This window comes from Polypterus senegalus, unplaced genomic scaffold (assembly GCF_016835505.1).
Source record: "Polypterus senegalus isolate Bchr_013 unplaced genomic scaffold, ASM1683550v1 scaffold_453, whole genome shotgun sequence".
NCBI classification, from domain to species: domain Eukaryota; kingdom Metazoa; phylum Chordata; class Cladistia; order Polypteriformes; family Polypteridae; genus Polypterus; species Polypterus senegalus.
Genome location: NW_024386490.1, coordinates 14480 through 32319, shown reverse-complemented (window position 1 = coordinate 32319; position 17840 = coordinate 14480). Strand labels below are relative to the sequence as shown.

General features: G+C 42.4%; 8 non-coding genes across 8 annotated transcripts; all 8 read left to right on the top strand.

Annotated features, from left to right (window-relative positions):
- Positions 1-4301: 4301 nt before the first annotated feature.
- Positions 4302-4417, top strand: LOC120522723. The gene has a single exon (XR_005632498.1). It is a non-coding gene; the product is annotated as a U5 spliceosomal RNA (small nuclear RNA).
- Positions 4418-5811: 1394 nt separating this feature from the next.
- LOC120522722 lies at positions 5812-5927 on the top strand. The gene has a single exon (XR_005632497.1). It is a non-coding gene; the product is annotated as a U5 spliceosomal RNA (small nuclear RNA).
- A 1382-nt stretch (positions 5928-7309) lies between these two features.
- On the top strand, positions 7310-7425 carry LOC120522720. The gene has a single exon (XR_005632496.1). It is a non-coding gene; the product is annotated as a U5 spliceosomal RNA (small nuclear RNA).
- A 1378-nt stretch (positions 7426-8803) lies between these two features.
- On the top strand, positions 8804-8919 carry LOC120522737. Its single transcript, XR_005632511.1, has one exon. It is a non-coding gene; the product is annotated as a U5 spliceosomal RNA (small nuclear RNA).
- Positions 8920-10296: 1377 nt separating this feature from the next.
- Positions 10297-10412, top strand: LOC120522736. Its single transcript, XR_005632510.1, has one exon. It is a non-coding gene; the product is annotated as a U5 spliceosomal RNA (small nuclear RNA).
- Positions 10413-11796: 1384 nt separating this feature from the next.
- Positions 11797-11912, top strand: LOC120522735. The gene has a single exon (XR_005632509.1). It is a non-coding gene; the product is annotated as a U5 spliceosomal RNA (small nuclear RNA).
- Positions 11913-13291: 1379 nt separating this feature from the next.
- On the top strand, positions 13292-13407 carry LOC120522731. The gene has a single exon (XR_005632506.1). It is a non-coding gene; the product is annotated as a U5 spliceosomal RNA (small nuclear RNA).
- A 1395-nt stretch (positions 13408-14802) lies between these two features.
- Positions 14803-14918, top strand: LOC120522719. Its single transcript, XR_005632495.1, has one exon. It is a non-coding gene; the product is annotated as a U5 spliceosomal RNA (small nuclear RNA).
- Positions 14919-17840: the final 2922 nt, after the last annotated feature.

Sequence of the window (17840 nt, the reverse complement as noted above, 5' to 3'; positions counted from 1 at the left end):
GTCAAGCTGATTAATATTATAAGATAATATTAATATGATAATATAATTTGATAAGATGATTCAAAAACAGTATAAGCAATATTATAAAGAGTGGGAAACTTTGAAAGATTGGTGTGGGAGCCAAAAGAAATGGTGGGAATTAATGAAAGAAAATACAAGAGAATTTTTCCAAAAAAAGGGCAAAGAAAGGACGAGGATAGAGAAAGAAGAAACAAAAACATTGCAGGAAAGGCTGGAACATCTATATAAAGTTGAGGATTATGATGTCAAAATAGAAACAAATTAGGGGGGTAAAAGAAGAATTACTAAAAGAGTACAAAAAAAGGAAGAAAAGATAAAATTTCAGAGTAGAGTACAAAAACAAGAAGAAGGAGAGAAGTACTATAGATATTTCTTTAAGAAAGTAAAGGAGAGGAGAAAAAAGGCCAAAATAGTAGAAATAATAGATGAATATGGAAATAGTAAAAGAGAAAATAATGAAATAAGGGAAAGTTTTCTGACACATTATAGAGAAATTTATAGAGAGAAAGAAATCAACAAGGAGGATATCGACAGAATGGTAAAGACGATAGACCGAAGATTTGCAGAAGGACAAAAGGAAAGCCTGTGTCGAGAAATAGAAATGGAAGAAGTGGAGTCGGCTGCTAAAATGTGCAGCAGAGGAAAAACTCCAGGGAAGGATGGTTTGTCGATAAAATTCTATTTCGAATTTTGGGATTTAATAAGAAATGACATACATAGTTTGTTTATAGAAATTTTAAAAGACAAATGACAGAAACAATGAAAAGGGGAATAATTACACAAATTCCCAAAAAGGAGGAAACAACGAACATAAAAGGATGGAGACCAATTACATTGTTGTGTCAGGACTATAAAATATTGACTAGAGTTTTGGCAAATATACTGAAAACAAATATTGAGAGTGTAATAAAAGAAGAACAGGCATGTGTGGTACAGGGGAGAAGTGCAGCAGATAACCTGTGTGTTTTAAGAGACTGCATTAATTTCTTGAGAGAGAGAAACGTGGATGTTGGAACTTTAAATTTAGATTTGGAGAAAGCATTCGATAGAATTGCACATAAATATATGTGGAAGATACTCCAAAACATGGGAGTGCCCGAAGGTCTTGTGGAATGGATAAAAGTAATATATAATGATATATGAAGTCAGATAAAAGTAAATAATAAATTAACAGAGGAGATAAAGGTGAAATATGGAGTAAGACAAGGGTGCCCATTGTCAACAGTGTTGTTTATTATATGTATAGAGCCTCTTTTAAATAAGATCAGAAGTGACATAAATTTAAAATGAGTGGAAGTACCAGGAACTGGGAGACAACAGATAAAAGTGTTTGCATATATGGATGATGTAAGCGTCATTATAAGAGACGTGTGCAGTGTGAACCAAGTAATTGAACACACAGAATCCTTTTGGAGGGCATCGTGTTCAACATTAAATCTTAAAAAACGTGACTGTGTGTTGTGGGGAAATGGAAGGAAAAGCCAGAAGGAAAGATAAAAATGGCAAATATGGTTAAAATACTGGGAATAAATTTTGGAGACAAAAATATAGAAAATAAGGAATGGAAAGAAAAGTTAAAGAAGATTAACAATAAAATAGGATTTTGGAAGTTAAGCAGTTTGACTATGGAGGGTAAAATATTGCTGATAAAAGCAATAATTTTATCAAAATTGGCATACCTAGCCACGGTGTTTTTTCCACCACGAAAGATTTTGAAAAAAATTATGAGAACTTGCTTTGTTTTCCTGTGGGGATCAAAGTGTGAAAAAATAGCAAGAAAAATAGTGACAAAATAAAAAGAGAAAGGAGGAAAAGGCCTTCCAAAAATAGAGCAGGAGTTGATATTAAAACACGCAACAACAGTAATTAAAATGGCACTGAATAAAAAAGGGAAAATGGCGGAAATGGTAAGGTACCTATTGGGAGCAGAATTAAGACGAGCCAAACTGTGGAAACCCGCAAACAATAGACCGACTGCTTTTAAGGCGCCGCAACATTATAAAATAATAATAAAATGTTTGAGGAAATATAAAAGGAAGGAAGGAGAGGCCAAAATATGGGGAAGGATTAGAGACCTTAAAGAATATATCGGGAAGCAAGAAATAATAGTTAAAATTCAACAACAAACTGGAGAACAAACAAAAAAAGTATGGCAACAAGTTGCAGCTAAAGACTTGACAAATAAACAAAAGGACTTGGGTTGGTTAACAGCACACAAGATGTTACCGGCAAACGCAGCCATGTATAAACGAAGAATAGAAAAACATGTAGTGAGATAGAAACAGCAGTGCACGTATTTTGGCAATGTAAAACAGCACAAGAGGTGTGGAAAGGAATATTACAGAAATGTCAATAGGGAAAGAGGTAACAAAGGAGGGAGTACTGTATGGGTTAGTGGGGAAGGGGTTAATTGAAAATTGGAAAAGAGAAATGGAAATTAATTAATATAATAAAGGAGAATATGTGGTGGGAAAGGAATGAAACTGTGATACATAATAAAAATGTACCCATTAAAAGACTGTTACAGAAATGTGAAAGAGACATAACGGAAGAATGGAGAATCAGGGAGGAAAAAATGAACAAGAACAGAGTTCAATAGGAAAAAGTAAAGACTTTTAAAATTATATTAATTGGGAGGAAAGGGAGTGTAAAAAAAAAAAACAAGTGTGGGGAAAGGTGGTGGATAACAGTGAATTAGCAAATTGGCCAGACATTGTGTATGTGTTCAAAGCTAAGACACTGAAAAAATTAAAAGGAAAAGAAAAGAGAATAAGCAAAATAGTGCTTGTTTGAAGTAAAGAAAATGCATTTTACTAAAGATTTCTATGAAGAGGACCGTTAAAGAGTCTTAAAGAATTTTTGCACAGCCTGTTTCGTACAGGCTCTCTGAGCTTGGTTAAAAAAAGAAGTTGTGTCTTTCCTGTCTCTGTTCCCCCTGGTTTAACCGTACTGATGTTGCATGTAACTCTTAGGTAGGATTTCAGAGGGTTTGCGATGGTATCTGCTGTGAGTTTTTTTTCCGGGGTAATTCTTTGGGAGTTTTCAGGGCTCTCGCTCTTGTGTACGTACGCTCTGCATATTAAAGATAAGGAATCGAATTGCCTTGTGTGAGGAAGACATAAAGCTCGCTATCTATGCACACAAGCAGATCTTTAGCTGCGGGTCATATCTCTTACAAAACCATGCAGAAAATACCTTAGGCTTCTGTAAAACTTTCAGATGATGGCACAGCTACATACCTCAACAGTGGCAAGCACAGCATAGGTAATATGCTGAATCCAAATCTCCCATTCTTCAGACTTTTAAACATGGGTAACACTTCAAAAATCTTATCAGCGGGGAGTATCCGAGAAGGACTTTGTTATTCCTGGTTTGTAATTGTTTATTTTTGTCTTTCACTCTTCTTTGAGGAAAATTTTGCAAAATGGAAAAATGTGCATCAAAGGACATGGCGTTTAAGTACCCCGTTGATTGCTGCTGATTTCTGAATTCCGTGGAAATAATATTGTTTTCAATGTGTGACCTGAATGTAGCCATCGATACAAGGTTTAACTTGATCTCCAAGGCTTGCCTCCCAAACACTGCACTTTTGCACTGACATAACGCGATGCCACGTGCCTCAATCTGTAGAGTTTCCGGGTGAAACAGGACATCCAAGTCCCAACCCACCTCTGAGATTTCGACTGATTCAATAATGAGGAGCCCACCCAGTGTCTGCACACTATTAGGATTTCACTCGATAGATCACTTAACCCTTGAAGTCGATCGTGTGGTTCTCGTGCATCTAGTGGCCTGAAGTGACATGACGAGAACCCTATCGGCAAGCACGGTCTGGACATTGGTGTAAAGAAGAATTCACCAGCTCTGGACGTGTCTATTGTCTATTCCAGTTGTTCCCTTTTGCCCAAGGAAGCGGGAAAATCAGGAGAAGTGGAAATAGCGATGGATACCCAGGACAAGCTGACTTCTGTCTAGAGGCCTTGCAAGAATTCAGATGTTGATTAGCATAAGTGGCGTTTCTTTGTATCTCTGGGTGGTGGGCGGGAGTTTCTTGCCCCTACCCATGATGCATTGCAGAGTGTGCACACTCAACATATTCAGTTCCATATAATCTAAATTCCTTTGGCTGCGACTGTTTTAATGCTTCTCTGGTGCTCCTCACCTAGTTGTCCTTTGGCGCCACCTTCTACCTTCAGTTTTTTTGTAAGTCTGACAAGGTGTCGCATGTCAGCTGCGCAGGCCTCACTGGCCGTGTTCTCTTCTTCCTGGCCGCAACACACATGCTTTGGGTTCCCTTCATCCCGAATAAATCTTTCGCCTTTTACTAAAGATTTCCGTGGAGAGGACCGTTAAAGAGTCTCAAAGAATTTTTGCACAGCCTGTTTCGTACAGGCTCTCTGAGCTTGGTTAAAAAAAGAAGTTGTGTCTTTCCTGTCTCTGTTCCCCCTGGTTTAACCGTACTGATGTTGCATGTAACTCTTAGGTAGGATTTCAGAGGGTTTGCGATGGTATCTGCTGTGAGTTTTTTTTCCGGGGTAATTCTTTGGGAGTTTTCAGGGCTCTCGCTCTTGTGTATGCACGCTCTGCATATTAAAGATAAGGAATCGAATTGCCTTGTGTGAGGAAGACATAAAGCTCGCTATCTAAGCACACAAGCAGATCTTTAGCTGCGGGTCATATCTCTTACAAAACCATGCAGAAGATACCTTGGGATTCTGGAAAAACTTTCAGATGATGGCACAGCTACATACCTCAACAGTGGCAAGCACAGCATAGGTAATATGCTGAATCCAAATCTCCCATTCTTCAGACTTTTAAACATGGGTAACACTTCAAAAATCTTATCAGCGGGGAGTATCCGAGAAGGACTTTGTTATTCCTGGTTTGTAATTGTTTATTTTTGTCTTTCACTCTTCTTTGAGGAAAATTTTGCAAAATGGAAAAATGTGCATCAAAGGACATGGCGTTTAAGTACCCCGTTGATTGCTGCTGATTTCTGAATTCGTGGAAATAATATTGTTTTCAATGTGTGACCTGAATGTAGCCATCGATACAAGGTTTAACTTGATCTCCAAGGCTTGCCTCCCAAACACTGCACTTTTGCACTGACATAACGCGATGCCACGTGCCTCAATCTGTAGAGTTTCCGGGTGAAACAGGACATCCAAGTCCCAACCCACCTCTGAGATTTCGACTGATTCAATAATGAGGAGCCCACCCAGTGTCTGCACACTATTAGGATTTCACTCGATAGATCACTTAACCCTTGAAGTCGATCGTGTGGTTCTCGTGCATCTAGTGGCCTGAAGTGACATGACGAGAACCCTATCGGCAAGCACGGTCTGGACATTGGTGTAAAGAAGAATTCACCAGCTCTGGACGTGTCTATTGTCTATTCCAGTTGTTCCCTTTTGCGGCCAAGGAAGCGGAAAATCAGGAGAAGTGGAAATAGCGATGGATACCCAGGACAAGCTGACTTCTGTCTAGAGGCCTTGCAAGAATTCAGATGTTGATTAGCATAAGTGGCGTTTCTTTGTATCTCTGGGTGGTGGGGGGGAGTTTCTTGCCCCTACCCATGATGCATTGCAGAGTGTGCACACTCAACATATTCAGTTCCATATAATCTAAATTCCTTTGGCTGCGACTGTTTTAATGCTTCTCTGGTGCTCCTCACCTAGTTGTCCTTTGGCGCCACCTTCTACCTTCAGTTTTTGTAAGTCTGACAAGGTGTCGCATGTCAGCTGCGCAGGCCTCACTGGCCGTGTTCTCTTCTTCCTGGCCGCAACACACATGCTCTGGGTTCCCTTCATCCCGAATAAATCTTTCGCCTTTTACTAAAGATTTCCGTGGAGAGGACCGTTAAAGAGTCTCAAAGAATTTTTGCACAGCCTGTTTCGTACAGGCTCTCTGAGCTTGGTTAAAAAGAAGTTGTGTCTTTCCTGTCTCTGTTCCCCCTGGTTTAACCGTACTGATGTTGCATGTAACTCTTAGGTAGGATTTCAGAGGGTTTGATGGTATCTGCTGTGAGTTTTTTTTCCGGGGTAATTCTTTGGGAGTTTTCAGGGCTCTCGCTCTTGTGTACGCACGCTCTGCATATTAAAGATAAGGAATCGAATTGCCTTGTGTGAGGAAGACATAAAGCTCGCTATCTAAGCACACAAGCAGATCTTTAGCTGGGTCATATCTCTTACAAAACCATGCAGAAGATACCTTGGGATTCTGGAAAACTTTCAGATGATGGCACAGCTACATACCTCAACAGTGGCAAGCACAGCATAGGTAATATGCTGAATCCAAATCTCCCATTCTTCAGACTTTTAAACATGGGTAACACTTCAAAAATCTTATCAGCGGGAGTATCCGAGAAGGACTTTGTTATTCCTGGTTTGTAATTGTTTATTTTTGTCTTTCACTCTTCTTTGAGGAAAATTTTGCAAAATGGAAAAATGTGCATCAAAGGACATGGCGTTAAGTACCCCGTTGATTGCTGCTGATTTCTGAATTCCGTGGAAATAATATTGTTTTCAATGTGTGACCTGAATGTAGCCATCGATACAAGGTTTAACTTGATCTCCAAGGCTTGCCTCCCAAACACTGCACTTTTGCACTGACATAACGCGATGCCACGTGCCTCAATCTGTAGAGTTTCCGGGTGAAACAGGACATCCAAGTCCCAACCCACCTCTGAGATTTCGACTGATTCAATAATGAGGAGCCCACCCAGTGTCTGCACACTATTAGGATTTCACTCGATAGATCACTTAACCCTTGAAGTCGATCGTGTGGTTCTCGTGCATCTAGTGGCCTGAAGTGACATGACGAGAACCCTATCGGCAAGCACGGTCTGGACATTGGTGTAAAGAAGAATTCACCAGCTCTGGACGTGTCTATTGTCTATTCCAGTTGTTCCCTTTTGCCCAAGGAAGCGGAAAATCAGGAGAAGTGGAAATAGCGATGGATACCCAGGACAAGCTGACTTCTGTCTAGAGGCCTTGCAAGAATTCAGATGTTGATTAGCATAAGTGGCGTTTCTTTGTATCTCTGGGTGGTGGGCGGGAGTTTCTTGCCCCTACCCATGATGCATTGCAGAGTGTGCACACTCAACATATTCAGTTCCATATAATCTAAATTCCTTTGGCTGCGACTGTTTTAATGCTTCTCTGGTGCTCCTCACCTAGTTGTCCTTTGGCCACCTTCTACCTTCAGTTTTTGTAAGTCTGACAAGGTGTCGCATGTCAGCTGCGCAGGCCTCACTGGCCGTGTTCTCTTCTTCCTGGCCGCAACACACATGCTCTGGGTTCCCTTCATCCCGAATAAATCTTTCGCCTTTTACTAAAGATTTCCGTGGAGAGGACCGTTAAAGAGTCTCAAAGAATTTTTGCACAGCCTGTTTCGTACAGGCTCTCTGAGCTTGGTTAAAAAGAAGTTGTGTCTTTCCTGTCTCTGTTCCCCCTGGTTTAACCGTACTGATGTTGCATGTAACTCTTAGGTAGGATTTCAGAGGGTTTGCGATGGTATCTGCTGTGAGTTTTTTCCGGGTTTTTTGGGAGTTTTCAGGGCTCTCGCTCTTGTGTACGCACGCTCTGCATATTAAAGATAAGGAATCGAATTGCCTTGTGTGAGGAAGACATAAAGCTCGCTATCTAAGCACACAAGCAGATCTTTAGCTGGGTCATATCTCTTACAAAACCATGCAGAAGATACCTTGGGATTCTGGAAAAACTTTCAGATGATGGCACAGCTACATACCTCAACAGTGGCAAGCACAGCATAGGTAATATGCTGAATCCAAATCTCCCATTCTTCAGACTTTTAAACATGGGTAACACTTCAAAAATCTTATCAGCGGGGAGTATCCGAGAAGGACTTTGTTATTCCTGGTTTGTAATTGTTTATTTTTGTCTTTCACTCTTCTTTGAGGAAAATTTTGCAAAATGGAAAAATGTGCATCAAAGGACATGGCGTTAAGTACCCCGTTGATTGCTGCTGATTTCTGAATTCCGTGGAAATAATATTGTTTTCAATGTGTGACCTGAATGTAGCCATCGATACAAGGTTTAACTTGATCTCCAAGGCTTGCCTCCCAAACACTGCACTTTTGCACTGACATAACGCGATGCCACGTGCCTCAATCTGTAGAGTTTCCGGGTGAAACAGGACATCCAAGTCCCAACCCACCTCTGAGATTTCGACTGATTCAATAATGAGGAGCCCACCCAGTGTCTGCACACTATTAGGATTTCACTCGATAGATCACTTAACCCTTGAAGTCGATCGTGGTTCTCGTGCATCTAGTGGCCTGAAGTGACATGACGAGAACCCTATCGGCAAGCACGGTCTGGACATTGGTGTAAAGAAGAATTCACCAGCTCTGGACGTGTCTATTGTCTATTCCAGTTGTTCCCTTTTGCCCAAGGAAGCGGAAAATCAGGAGAAGTGGAAATAGCGATGGATACCCAGGACAAGCTGACTTCTGTCTAGAGGCCTTGCAAGAATTCAGATGTTGATTAGCATAAGTGGCGTTTCTTTGTATCTCTGGGTGGTGGGCGGGAGTTTCTTGCCCCTACCCATGATGCATTGCAGAGTGTGCACACTCAACATATTCAGTTCCATATAATCTAAATTCCTTTGGCTGCGACTGTTTTAATGCTTCTCTGGTGCTCCTCACCTAGTTGTCCTTTGGCCACCTTCTACCTTCAGTTTTTGTAAGTCTGACAAGGTGTCGCATGTCAGCTGCGCAGGCCTCACTGGCCGTGTTCTCTTCTTCCTGGCCGCAACACACATGCTCTGGGTTCCCTTCATCCCGAATAAATCTTTCGCCTTTTACTAAAGATTTCCGTGGAGAGGACCGTTAAAGAGTCTCAAAGAATTTTTGCACAGCCTGTTTCGTACAGGCTCTCTGAGCTTGGTTAAAAAGAAGTTGTGTCTTTCCTGTCTCTGTTCCCCTGGTTTAACCGTACTGATGTTGCATGTAACTCTTAGGTAGGATTTCAGAGGGTTTATGGTATCTGCTGTGAGTTTTTTCCGGGGTAATTCTTTGGGAGTTTTCAGGGCTCTCGCTCTTGTGTACGCACGCTCTGCATATTAAAGATAAGGAATCGAATTGCCTTGTGTGAGGAAGACATAAAGCTCGCTATCTAAGCACACAAGCAGATCTTTAGCTGCGGGTCATATCTCTTACAAAACCATGCAGAAGATACCTTGGGATTCTGGAAAACTTTCAGATGATGGCACAGCTACATACCTCAACAGTGGCAAGCACAGCATAGGTAATATGCTGAATCCAAATCTCCCATTCTTCAGACTTTTAAACATGGGTAACACTTCAAAAATCTTATCAGCGGGAGTATCCGAGAAGGACTTTGTTATTCCTGGTTTGTAATTGTTTATTTTTGTCTTTCACTCTTCTTTGAGGAAAATTTTGCAAAATGGAAAAATGTGCATCAAAGGACATGGCGTTAAGTACCCGTTGATTGCTGCTGATTTCTGAATTCGTGGAAATAATATTGTTTTCAATGTGTGACCTGAATGTAGCCATCGATACAAGGTTTAACTTGATCTCCAAGGCTTGCCTCCCAAACACTGCACTTTTGCACTGACATAACGCGATGCCACGTGCCTCAATCTGTAGAGTTTCCGGGTGAAACAGGACATCCAAGTCCCAACCCACCTCTGAGATTTCGACTGATTCAATAATGAGGAGCCCACCCAGTGTCTGCACACTATTAGGATTTCACTCGATAGATCACTTAACCCTTGAAGTCGATCGTGTGTTCTCGTGCATCTAGTGGCCTGAAGTGACATGACGAGAACCCTATCGGCAAGCACGGTCTGGACATTGGTGTAAAGAAGAATTCACCAGCTCTGGACGTGTCTATTGTCTATTCCAGTTGTTCCCTTTTGCCCAAGGAAGCGGAAAATCAGGAGAAGTGGAAATAGCGATGGATACCCAGGACAAGCTGACTTCTGTCTAGAGGCCTTGCAAGAATTCAGATGTTGATTAGCATAAGTGGCGTTTCTTTGTATCTCTGGGTGGTGGGCGGGAGTTTCTTGCCCCTACCCATGATGCATTGCAGAGTGTGCACACTCAACATATTCAGTTCCATATAATCTAAATTCCTTTGGCTGCGACTGTTTTAATGCTTCTCTGGTGCTCCTCACCTAGTTGTCCTTTGGCCACCTTCTACCTTCAGTTTTTGTAAGTCTGACAAGGTGTCGCATGTCAGCTGCGCAGGCCTCACTGGCCGTGTTCTCTTCTTCCTGGCCGCAACACACATGCTCTGGGTTCCCTTCATCCCGAATAAATCTTTCGCCTTTTACTAAAGATTTCCGTGGAGAGGACCGTTAAAGAGTCTCAAAGAATTTTTGCACAGCCTGTTTCGTACAGGCTCTCTGAGCTTGGTTAAAAAGAAGTTGTGTCTTTCCTGTCTCTGTTCCCCTGGTTTAACCGTACTGATGTTGCATGTAACTCTTAGGTAGGATTTCAGAGGGTTTGCGATGGTATCTGCTGTGAGTTTTTTCCGGGTAATTCTTTGGGAGTTTTCAGGGCTCTCGCTTGTGTACGCACGCTCTGCATATTAAAGATAAGGAATCGAATTGCCTTGTGTGAGGAAGACATAAAGCTCGCTATCTAAGCACACAAGCAGATCTTTAGCTGGGGTCATATCTCTTACAAAACCATGCAGAAGATACCTTGGGATTCTGGAAAAACTTTCAGATGATGGCACAGCTACATACCTCAACAGTGGCAAGCACAGCATAGGTAATATGCTGAATCCAAATCTCCCATTCTTCAGACTTTTAAACATGGGTAACACTTCAAAAATCTTATCAGCGGGGAGTATCCGAGAAGGACTTTGTTATTCCTGGTTTGTAATTGTTTATTTTTGTCTTTCACTCTTCTTTGAGGAAAATTTTGCAAAATGGAAAAATGTGCATCAAAGGACATGGCGTTTAAGTACCCCGTTGATTGCTGCTGATTTCTGAATTCCGTGGAAATAATATTGTTTTCAATGTGTGACCTGAATGTAGCCATCGATACAAGGTTTAACTTGATCTCCAAGGCTTGCCTCCCAAACACTGCACTTTTGCACTGACATAACGCGATGCCACGTGCCTCAATCTGTAGAGTTTCCGGGTGAAACAGGACATCCAAGTCCCAACCCACCTCTGAGATTTCGACTGATTCAATAATGAGGAGCCCACCCAGTGTCTGCACACTATTAGGATTTCACTCGATAGATCACTTAACCCTTGAAGTCGATCGTGTGGTTCTCGTGCATCTAGTGGCCTGAAGTGACATGACGAGAACCCTATCGGCAAGCACGGTCTGGACATTGGTGTAAAGAAGAATTCACCAGCTCTGGACGTGTCTATTGTCTATTCCAGTTGTTCCCTTTTGCGGCCCAAGGAAGGGGAAAATCAGGAGAAGTGGAAATAGCGATGGATACCCAGGACAAGCTGACTTCTGTCTAGAGGCCTTGCAAGAATTCAGATGTTGATTAGCATAAGTGGCGTTTCTTTGTATCTCTGGGTGGTGGGCGGGAGTTTCTTGCCCCTACCCATGATGCATTGCAGAGTGTGCACACTCAACATATTCAGTTCCATATAATCTAAATTCCTTTGGCTGCGACTGTTTTAATGCTTCTCTGGTGCTCCTCACCTAGTTGTCCTTTGGCTCACCTTCTACCTTCAGTTTTTGTAAGTCTGACAAGGTGTCGCATGTCAGCTGCAGGCCTCACTGGCCGTGTTCTCTTCTTCCTGGCCGCAACACACATGCTCTGGGTTCCCTTCATCCCGAATAAATCTTTCGCCTTTTACTAAAGATTTCCGTGGAGAGGACCGTTAAAGAGTCTCAAAGAATTTTTGCACAGCCTGTTTCGTACAGGCTCTCTGAGCTTGGTTAAAAAGAAGTTGTGTCTTTCCTGTCTCTGTTCCCCTGGTTTAACCGTACTGATGTTGCATGTAACTCTTAGGTAGGATTTCAGAGGGTTTATGGTATCTGCTGTGAGTTTTTTCCGGGTAATTTTTGGGAGTTTTCAGGGCTCTCGCTCTTGTACGCACGCTCTGCATATTAAAGATAAGGAATCGAATTGCCTTGTGTGAGGAAGACATAAAGCTCGCTATCTAAGCACACAAGCAGATCTTTAGCTGCGGGTCATATCTCTTACAAAACCATGCAGAAGATACCTTGGGATTCTGGAAAAACTTTCAGATGATGGCACAGCTACATACCTCAACAGTGGCAAGCACAGCATAGGTAATATGCTGAATCCAAATCTCCCATTCTTCAGACTTTTAAACATGGGTAACACTTCAAAAATCTTATCAGCGGGGAGTATCCGAGAAGGACTTTGTTATTCCTGGTTTGTAATTGTTTATTTTTGTCTTTCACTCTTCTTTGAGGAAAATTTTGCAAAATGGAAAAATGTGCATCAAAGGACATGGCGCTAAGTACCCGTTGATTGCTGCTGATTTCTGAATTCGTGGAAATAATATTGTTTTCAATGTGTGACCTGAATGTAGCCATCGATACAAGGTTTAACTTGATCTCCAAGGCTTGCCTCCCAAACACTGCACTTTTGCACTGACATAACGCGATGCCACGTGCCTCAATCTGTAGAGTTTCCGGGTGAAACAGGACATCCAAGTCCCAACCCACCTCTGAGATTTCGACTGATTCAATAATGAGGAGCCCACCCAGTGTCTGCACACTATTAGGATTTCACTCGATAGATCACTTAACCCTTGAAGTCGATCGTGTGGTTCTCGTGCATCTAGTGGCCTGAAGTGACATGACGAGAACCCTATCGGCAAGCACGGTCTGGACATTGGTGTAAAGAAGAATTCACCAGCTCTGGACGTGTCTATTGTCTATTCCAGTTGTTCCCTTTTGCGGCCCAAGGAAGCGGAAAATCAGGAGAAGTGGAAATAGCGATGGATACCCAGGACAAGCTGACTTCTGTCTAGAGGCCTTGCAAGAATTCAGATGTTGATTAGCATAAGTGGCGTTTCTTTGTATCTCTGGGTGGTGGGCGGGAGTTTCTTGCCCCTACCCATGATGCATTGCAGAGTGTGCACACTCAACATATTCAGTTCCATATAATCTAAATTCCTTTGGCTGCGACTGTTTTAATGCTTCTCTGGTGCTCCTCACCTAGTTGTCCTTTGGCCACCTTCTACCTTCAGTTTTTGTAAGTCTGACAAGGTGTCGCATGTCAGCTGCGCAGGCCTCACTGGCCGTGTTCTCTTCTTCCTGGCCGCAACACACATGCTCTGGGTTCCCTTCATCCCGAATAAATCTTTCGCCTTTTACTAAAGATTTCCGTGGAGAGGACCGTTAAAGAGTCTCAAAGAATTTTTGCACAGCCTGTTTCGTACAGGCTCTCTGAGCTTGGTTAAAAAGAAGTTGTGTCTTTCCTGTCTCTGTTCCCCCTGGTTTAACCGTACTGATGTTGCATGTAACTCTTAGGTAGGATTTCAGAGGGTTTGCGATGGTATCTGCTGTGAGTTTTTTTTCCGGGGTAATTCTTTGGGAGTTTTCAGGGCTCTCGCTCTTGTGTACGCACGCTCTGCATATTAAAGATAAGGAATCGAATTGCCTTGTGTGAGGAAGACATAAAGCTCGCTATCTAAGCACACAAGCAGATCTTTAGCTGGGGTCATATCTCTTACAAAACCATGCAGAAGATACCTTGGGATTCTGGAAAAACTTTCAGATGATGGCACAGCTACATACCTCAACAGTGGCAAGCACAGCATAGGTAATATGCTGAATCCAAATCTCCCATTCTTCAGACTTTTAAACATGGGTAACACTTCAAAAATCTTATCAGCGGGGAGTATCCGAGAAGGACTTTGTTATTCCTGGTTTGTAATTGTTTATTTTTGTCTTTCACTCTTCTTTGAGGAAAATTTTGCAAAATGGAAAAATGTGCATCAAAGGACATGGCGTTTAAGTACCCCGTTGATTGCTGCTGATTTCTGAATTCCGTGGAAATAATATTGTTTTCAATGTGTGACCTGAATGTAGCCATCGATACAAGGTTTAACTTGATCTCCAAGGCTTGCCTCCCAAACACTGCACTTTTGCACTGACATAACGCGATGCCACGTGCCTCAATCTGTAGAGTTTCCGGGTGAAACAGGACATCCAAGTCCCAACCCACCTCTGAGATTTCGACTGATTCAATAATGAGGAGCCCACCCAGTGTCTGCACACTATTAGGATTTCACTCGATAGATCACTTAACCCTTGAAGTCGATCGTGTGGTTCTCGTGCATCTAGTGGCCTGAAGTGACATGACGAGAACCCTATCGGCAAGCACGGTCTGGACATTGGTGTAAAGAAGAATTCACCAGCTCTGGACGTGTCTATTGTCTATTCCAGTTGTTCCCTTTTGCAAGGCCCAAGGAAGGGAAAATCAGGAGAAGTGGAAATAGCGATGGATACCCAGGACAAGCTGACTTCTGTCTAGAGGCCTTGCAAGAATTCAGATGTTGATTAGCATAAGTGGCGTTTCTTTGTATCTCTGGGTGGTGGGCGGGAGTTTCTTGCCCCTACCCATGATGCATTGCAGAGTGTGCACACTCAACATATTCAGTTCCATATAATCTAAATTCCTTTGGCTGCGACTGTTTTAATGCTTCTCTGGTGCTCCTCACCTAGTTGTCCTTTGTCGCTCACCTTCTACCTTCAGTTTTTGTAAGTCTGACAAGGTGTCGCATGTCAGCTGCGCAGGCCTCACTGGCCGTGTTCTCTTCTTCCTGGCCGCAACACACATGCTCTGGGTTCCCTTCATCCCGAATAAATCTTTCGCCTTTTACTAAAGATTTCCGTGGAGAGGACCGTTAAAGAGTCTCAAAGAATTTTTGCACAGCCTGTTTCGTACAGGCTCTCTGAGCTTGGTTAAAAAGAAGTTGTGTCTTTCCTGTCTCTGTTCCCCCTGGTTTAACCGTACTGATGTTGCATGTAACTCTTAGGTAGGATTTCAGAGGGTTTGCGATGGTATCTGCTGTGAGTTTTTTTTCCGGGGTAATTCTTTGGGAGTTTTCAGGGCTCTCGCTCTTGTGTATGCACGCTCTGCATATTAAAGATAAGGAATCGAATTGCCTTGTGTGAGGAAGACATAAAGCTCGCTATCTAAGCACACAAGCAGATCTTTAGCTGCGGGTCATATCTCTTACAAAACCATGCAGAAGATACCTTGGGATTCTGGAAAAACTTTCAGATGATGGCACAGCTACATACCTCAACAGTGGCAAGCACAGCATAGGTAATATCAACCTTGAGTTTCCGGAAAAAGAAGCCCCCCTTCTGAATTGGATTATCAAATAAATTCCCCTGTCTCATTTGTCCCCTGTAGTCACTTCAACCCTTGGAAGCCAGTTCGGCATTGGTGGTAAAGGAAATCCCGGGCTCTGGCGAGGTCTCATCCCTTGTTAAGAAGTAAAATCGGAGTGGAAATGGATTTTCCCCAGTGTCTTTTGCTGGGCCGAAGGGGAATTCGGGAGAAGTGAAAAGTGGTCCTTTTGGGTATTTGGACTTCTGCAACCCTAAAGAATTCAGATGTTACAAAATTTGTTCCTTTATATCTTTTGGAGTTTTGTTCCTACATGTTATGTTGTTCACCATTTCGTTCCTTAACCTAAATTCCTTTGGCTGCAGGTTTTAATGTCTCGGCTTCCGTCCTGGCCCCTCTCTCCTTCATTTTTTGGTTAATTCCCCGGGTTTTTCAGCTTTCAGTCTGGGGCCCTTTTTCAAGTTTTCCAGCCTGTTCCTCCTCCGATAATCTTGTTTTAAAAAAGGGTTTCCTGGGGCCGGAAAAACAAAAGATTTTTGACAGCCTTTTTGGTAGGTTTGGGGTTTTAAAAATTGTTTTCTGTTTTTCCGGGTTAATTCTTGAGTTCGGGTTCCCTTGGTAGGTTTTAAAGAGGATCAATTTCCGGGTTGGGGGCCTACTTGGATTTAGGGCCCAGCTCTTTGTCGCGCTCTTTTAAAAAATAGAAATAATTGTTCTGAAAAGAAGGCCCCAATCAAGCAAAAACAATATGGTTATTCAAACCCATTCGAGAAAACCTTATTCGGAAAAACTTTGATAGGGGAAGTCAAACCCAAATAGTCTTTTAAATGGTTTATTTTGTCTTCCCATTCTTGGATTTAAAGGGGAAATAATTCAAAACTACCGGGGAAGTATCCATGTTGCTATTCCTTTGGAAATTTTTTTTTTCTTTCTTTTGAGAAATTTGAAAAGGAAAATGTGACCCAAGGCTTCCCCCCAATACCCGTTGATTGCGCTGATGCCCGGTAATTGTGTTTCGGAAAAACCGAATGACCACCCAAAAATTTAGGATTTCAGTTTACCCCAAATAATTTACCCTGTCGGGGACCTAAGGTACATAAGTTTCAGGTGAAGGGCCCCGCCCCAAACCCCTTTGGGGAAATTTCGAGAATTCACCAAAAGGAGCCCCCTTTGGGTGAAAAAATTCCGGGTTTTTGATGATTTTTTCCTTTATTTGGTTGCGAAATCAGGGAAATTGGAAAAGGAGAACCCAGGCAAGCGCTCTGCCAGGGGTTAAGAAAATTTATTGGATGCTATGCTTTTGTTTTTCCCTTGGTGGGAGGGGGCCCCGGGGGAAAAATAGCGAGGATACCTACAATTATTCTTCTAACTTGCACGATTTAATGTTTTAGCTTCCCTTGCTTTTCTCTGGGCCCTCCCAGTTTTTGTTGAGCATACAGTGTGCAATAAACTCAGTCCTTGGGTTTTTCTCTTCTGCACTTTAATGCTTCTGGTCTCTCCCCCGATTTCTTTGCCTTTCTATTTAGTTTTTGAAGTCCAAAGGTTTTGCAGCCTGCTCTGGCGGGCCCTCCGGGCTGTTTTCTGGCTTCCTGCTCTGTTCCCTTTAACCCCATTCCTTTTTACAAAATTTGGGGAAAGGATTTAAAGGTTCAAGATTTTGCAGTTTTTTTCACGTATTTTTTGGGGCGTTTGGTTTGTGTCCCCCTGTTTCCCTTTTTAACGTTTGATGTTGATGTCTCTGGGGAAAAAGGGGGTTTCATACTCTGTAGTTTTTTCGGGAATTCTTTAAAAACAGGGTCTCCTTGGACTTCAATTTTAGAATAAGAATCCCAAATGGCGTTATTAAAAAAAAACCCATTTTGTTTTTTCAGATTTAAAAACTAAAAAGGGGATTAAAATTTGTTTTTCCGGTTTGTATTTTAGTTTTTTTTGGGAAAATTTAAAAAAAAGCTAAAACATGGGCTTTAAAACCCCCCGCGATTGGGATTTTTTGGGAAAAAATTTTTTTTTTTTTTTCCCAAAATGGAAATGTCCCCGGTTTGCCTAAAACCCCCGTTTTCCCCCCAAAAGGGGCCCCGAATTTAAGGTTTCCGGTGAAACAAAATAACCCAAATCAGTTTACTGATTAAAAAGGGGCCCCCCACTCCCAATTTTTTCCCCAAACACTAACCCTGAAGGGGGGGTTTTCCCAAAGGGGCCTGGGAAATGACCCCCCCATGGAAGCCGGTTGACATTGGGTAAAGAAGAATTCACCAGCTCTGGACGGTGTCATTGTCTATTCCAGTTGTTCCCTTTGCGGCCCAAGGAAGCGGGAAAATCAGGAGAAGTGGAAATAGCGATGGATACCAGGACAAGCTGACTTCTGTCTAGAGGCCTTGCAAGAATTCAGATGTTGATTAGCATAAGTGGCGTTTCTTTGTATCTCTGGGTGGTGGGCGGGAGTTTCTTGCCCCTACCCATGATGCATTGCAGAGTGTGCACACTCAACATATTCAGTTCCATATAATCTAAATTCCT